We start from the raw sequence: 5,683 nt of genomic DNA on the forward strand, positions 1-5,683 counted from the left end.
CAAAGTCCCTAGCCTGTCTAGGAAGGCGCTACCCTGGATAACGGTTGGCCCTCCCCCCATTTGAGGATCAGGACAAAAGAACATAGGTCCTGGGAGACTGGAGTGCAGTGCTGTATGGCCTTTGGGACCCTGCTTCCCCCTACTTGAGAATGTGTGCGCTTGACTGCTTGACCTAAATGGATCAGAGACTGGGGTTAGTTCTCCTATTATTCATGCCTCTTGGTGATTGTGGTTTCATTAATGGGCTGATTTTCTGATTGAAATTTCCTCGCTGGTTAGAGGCACCTTACTATTGTTTGAACCTTTAAAGAAAAATAGCGTTGTCATAAGCTTCGGTTAATATTACACTATGTACGCAAAATAAGACTCCCGCTGATGTATTTTGAGTGATGAATTATGTTTTTTGATCTTCTGTATTGTGCCTCATTCCTGTCTTTGATTTTCTGTTCTCTCTTCCGTGAAAACAATGATCTTTTCTGAAGCATGAGATTCCTAAGAAGTTGCAAATAATGTAATCATTAAAAGAAAGATGTAATCACCTGTGGTATATAAGACACCAAGTTTCACAGTAAAGTGTGGTCTCTTCCACCATTCATGTGGTCTGTGTTCTTTCTTGTAGATATTTCGCCGACACCAACCCCCTACTCAGGGACTCTTAGACTCTGGTGCGTGGGCTGGTCCCCCGCACCACATCTTCTTGATCCATTTGTCAGTTGATGGACATTTAGGCTCTTTCCATAATTTGGCTGTTGTTCAAAGTGCTGCTATAAACATTGGGGTGCATGTGCCCCTATGCACCAGCACTTCTGTATCCTTTAGATGACTACCTAGTAGTGGAATTGCTGGATCTAGGGTAGTTCTGTTTTTAATTCTTTGAGGAACTTCCACGCTGCTTTCCAGAGTGTCCGTACCAGTTTGCATTTCCCACCAGCAGTGCAAGAGGGTTCCCGTTTCTCCACATCCTCGCCAGCATCTGTTGTTTCCTGAGTTGTTCATTTTAACCACTCCGACCAGTAAAACACCACTTTTAACTGGTACAAGGCTGCAAGGCGAGTTCATTCTACAGAAGAGACGTCTGAAGCCTGGAGCGCGACACCAGTTCCTCTAGTCACACGCAGAGGAATAGGGTCTCGGAGCTGAAGTCAGATGTCTCGTCCCAGAGTTTCTGCCTGTGACCGCGATGCTGCTCTGAATCTGCATGATAACACAGAAAACGGTGGATCATCGTTTAGGTTGTAGAGATTATAACACAAAGGAAACCATTTTGAAGGAATATTTGACTTTATGGAAGTAATGCAGAAGCACACAATGCCACCTGCTGGCTGGGACCACGATGTAACCTAGCAGATGTGTCCCCACTATACTGTAAAACTCCATGCCTAATCTCCAAAAATGACCAGCGGAAGAATCCAAAAAGGATTTGTTGAGTCAATGTGCATCATTCAATACAGGTCAGATTGATTTCTGGGTGACGTTTAATTAAATCATAAAGTTTGATATTTGAAAATAATTCTAAACATTGGCCACAGGAGATGGCCACAAAATGCAGAAACCCTCTCAAGTACATCCTTCACTGGCAGGCATCGGATCTCTGCTTAAACACCCCCCCCAGATGGGCAGCTCACTACCTTACAAAAGCAACAAGGCTAATTGAGAGAAAGCTTTTCTCCTACAGTGCAAAATCCTTGTACCTTTCTTTCATCTTTTGTTTGTAGCTCTGCTCTGTGGAGCTAAAAAATTAATCCCACCTCTGAAACAGTATAGCCCCAAATGTCATGATTATAGTAATAAACTCCCTCTCTCAATTTCTCCTTTTATTGTTCACAGGGGACACCTGCCAAGGCCTATGCTAACTCATTTGTTCCTCACCAGGACCCGGGGAGGTGGGGCTGCTGTTCTCATTTCAGGGATGAAGACAGTGCTCAAAATCCTTCCCGACTGTTCCCTCCTCCCCTGCCTTTATCTCTCTTCCAAGTTTAATTTTTCCGCATAACATATAGCACGCCATCCATGGCACACACTTTCCGTGTTTATTTTCTCTCTCTCTCTAACGCCGACCCCAGGACCTAAAGGTTTGAGGATCGCTCTGTCCTTCTGTCTCCTTGTCTGAGCTCGGACAGGAGGCTCACGCCCTTGGCATGTTGTCCAGAATACCCACAGAAATGGACTTAATAAAACTACAAAGTACAGGAAGGAAGGGCTAGCAGTCTTCACATCCTCAGCCGGAAAATGTCCCTCTTCATCTGGTCATGGGTAAAGTAGGCTTTCTGGTTTTAACCCACATTATTTCTGGTTGAAAATAAAAGTGTTAGTGTTATGCCCAGATCGCAGTATCCTCAACGACCAGAGGCCACCAGGGAGACCGAGTCACGCATGCAAAGGCAAAGGGCTTTATTACGGGCTCGGGCTCACAGACTTCACCAGGACAGTGGGTCCGTGCTGAGAGCCCCGCACAAGGGCTGAGCAGGGTGTTTAGGGGGTTTGGGAAGGGGGAGTTACAGGAAACTGTGACACAGGTACAGGGATCCAGTCATTACCACATAACAGCATTGGCAGTAACTCTAACCATACATTTTGTTTAGAGTGTTCATTACTTTTGGTGGGACCCAATCACAATATTTAGCGTTTCTTTGAAAATAACCAATTACAGGGTGGACCCAGGACCCCCACGTGGGGTGAGTAACTGGCTAATCTAGTATTAAACAACTGGTAACTATCTACGGTTTCCATCTACAAGCCTGCCCTTAGGAACGTTAAGGGTGTTAGCTGGCCTTTCCGGATTGGGTGTTACCAGGGTGGTCTCTCCCGCCTTGGGCAATGTGTAAATAACCGCTTGATAGTTTCGGGGAAACTGAAACTTTGGCCTTTTAGTTCAGAGGGGAAACTTAAAGCCTGTCATGGAGTCAGTTTGGTTCAGACCTGTGTTTTTCATTAGGAGAAAATGAAACAGTATCCATACCGCACTGTTAAATGTGTCAATAAGGAAACTACAGACCCCAAAGGGAGACACTTAGGCAGCGCCACCAAACCGGGCTTTTCACCTAACCTAACCCTGGAGTTTCAACCTCCCCCAGACAGGCAGTCCTAACTGGTCAGTGAGGAATTTTCTGGTCTGCACCAAGGAGGTAATCTGCTATGGGGCCTCTCCACCCCCACCCTCCTCGCCTAACGGAAGGGGACTGCCCGAAACATTCTTTCCTTTTCTTTTGCTAATAACTGCCTAGCCTTGTGAGGAGCTGCCGGAAGAGCTGCCGGATATGTGCCTAGACCTTGCGAGACCCGCAGCCGGTAGAGCAGAGCGGCATTGTCACTCCCAGCTCAGCAGAGCTGTGTCATCACTCCCAGCTCAACGGAGCTACTTTATCGGTTTCCCAGGCTCGGGGCCTGTAGGCTGGGCCTTCCTATCAGTTTCCCAGGCACTGTGCTATGCTGAATCTGCAGTTTCAGTTTCTCCCTTATCCTTGCCCTTGATTCTAGGTTTCATTTTTCAAGGAACCACAGCACTGTTTTCCACGGGGTGGTAACATTTTACATTCTCACCAGCAGTGGGTGAGAGTGCCAATTTGTCCATATCTTGCCAATACCTTTTCTTTTTCTTTCTTGGTAATGACCACCATACTGGGTGTGGGTCTTTTAGTTAGGTTTTAAACACACTTTGATTACACTTGACTACCCCTAAACACAAGTTTATGTTGGCATTGCAGAGGCAGTCAGAAATGTGGCCTACAGGGTGGGGTGGGGAGCCTGGAGGGGGCCGCCGCAGGGACCAGGAGGGAGCCGGGCCAGAAGGGAGCTGACTCCAGGGAGACGAGGGGTTAGCGGGTCCGGAGTCTGCCCAGGTGAGCAGTTAGGAGGGGGTCCACGAAGATTGCGGCCATGTGTCTGGTTAAAGAAGGTGTGAGCGTCTCAGTAATGACAGGTGTGACAGGGACAAAGATGTCTGGAGATGTGGACAAGCTACTGATACGGTGAGGGCGGGGATCTGCCAGCAGGCAGGCCATGCTGGGCCGCAGACAGTCTGTAGGAGGGCCTGGCAAGAACCAAAGGGTTTGTTCGAGAGTCCCTTTCCTTAGATCTCCAGGACTAGATCCAAGTGTCTGGACGAGGCACCAGGAAGAAACAGACAACATGGCCACAGTGAGAGAGCCAGTATCAGAGCCGTGTGTCAGGATCACAGTAAACAGTAAGGGTGATTCGATGCTGACATGAATCACAGCGACTTACTTCGAGGGCCCCTGAAAACTCCTGTCTGAGCCTCAGATTGAAGAAGGGCAATTAGCAAAATCAGGAGTTGGAGGCCTGGGACTGTGGGTGTCCCGCTCTGGGAGCAAAACAAGGCAAGGGAGAGATGCAGCTTGGTGCTCTGGGAACCTGCTGGTGAGGCAGAATAACAATTTAATTTTAAAATATGATTCTGAACTCCTCCAACGGTAGAAACAATTGATTATAAACAACCAGACAGAAATTAACTGTGCTGTGATTATCATTAAACACCAACCGAAATACATGAATGAGGAAACTTCGATGAGCTGAAGTGTTTCACCGAGTTTTAAATCCCAGCTGCCAAAAATAAATAATAAGAAATACATGTTAGTAAATTTCAGGCACTGGTTTGGTTTGACATTAGTTTGCACCTCTGCAGCCCTGTCTGATTTTGGCTGTAATTTGGGATGATAACCTTTTTTACTTTTTTCCCCTGATTTTACTTATTTCAAGTAGCAATTGGCACGTGTGAATTTTACCTCAATCTCCACCGAGCCAGGCCGGTGATGTGTGTGGGTGCTTATAAGGATTTCAGCAAACTTCACAGTGATAGTAATCACAGTAGCATGCATTTATTCAAAGTGTATCTACTTTTAAAATATCCTCTGCACCGACTGTGGGGTTCAAACTCACAAGCCCTAGATCAAGAGTCACCGGCTCTGGTCACCGAGCCATCCAGTGCCTCCTATACTGACCGAGACTAACCTTCACTCTGGGCCAGGTAGGCGTCGTTCTAAACATACAGAAATATGTACACTTGCTTAGAGCACATGGCACTTATCAGCACACTCCTAGGAGGTAGGCGCTACTAGTTTTATCCCCACTTTATAGGCAGGTGAGGAAAGTATAAATTTCAGCTTCCGGTCACCAAGGGCCACACTGAATTCTCTGCCAGCCGGGCCTGTACACCCGTCCTTTCTGCAAGGGGCCTTGTTGTACTCAAGATTTCTTTATCGCCCCCAGAAACCAGAGACCGCCAGGGAGGCCGAAGCACGCATGCAAAAGCAAAGGGCTTTATTACGAATTTAGGCTCGCCGGGGCCTAAACTCGGGCTCACAGACTTTACAGGCGTGGTGGATCCATGCTGAGAGCTAGCGAGCCCGAACAAAGGCGGGGCAGGGCTTTTATGAGTTTGGGAAGGGGGAGGTACAGGAGATTGTGACATAGGTACAGTGAGCCAATCATAATGGTACAACAGTATTGGCAGCAGCTCTAACCATACACACTGTTCAGAGTGTTCGTTACTTTTGGCGGGACCCAATTACAACATTTAGGGTATCTTTGAAATTAACCAATTACAGAGCGAGTTCAGGGTCTTGTTTGGTGACTATAGGGTTAACTTTAACACTAGGTAACAGGGGCTTATCTAAAGTTCCCATTTGCAGGCCTCACCCTTAGGAATGTGGGGTGAGGTAGCTGG

This window comes from Suricata suricatta, chromosome 7 (assembly GCF_006229205.1).
Source record: "Suricata suricatta isolate VVHF042 chromosome 7, meerkat_22Aug2017_6uvM2_HiC, whole genome shotgun sequence".
NCBI lineage: Eukaryota > Metazoa > Chordata > Mammalia > Carnivora > Herpestidae > Suricata > Suricata suricatta.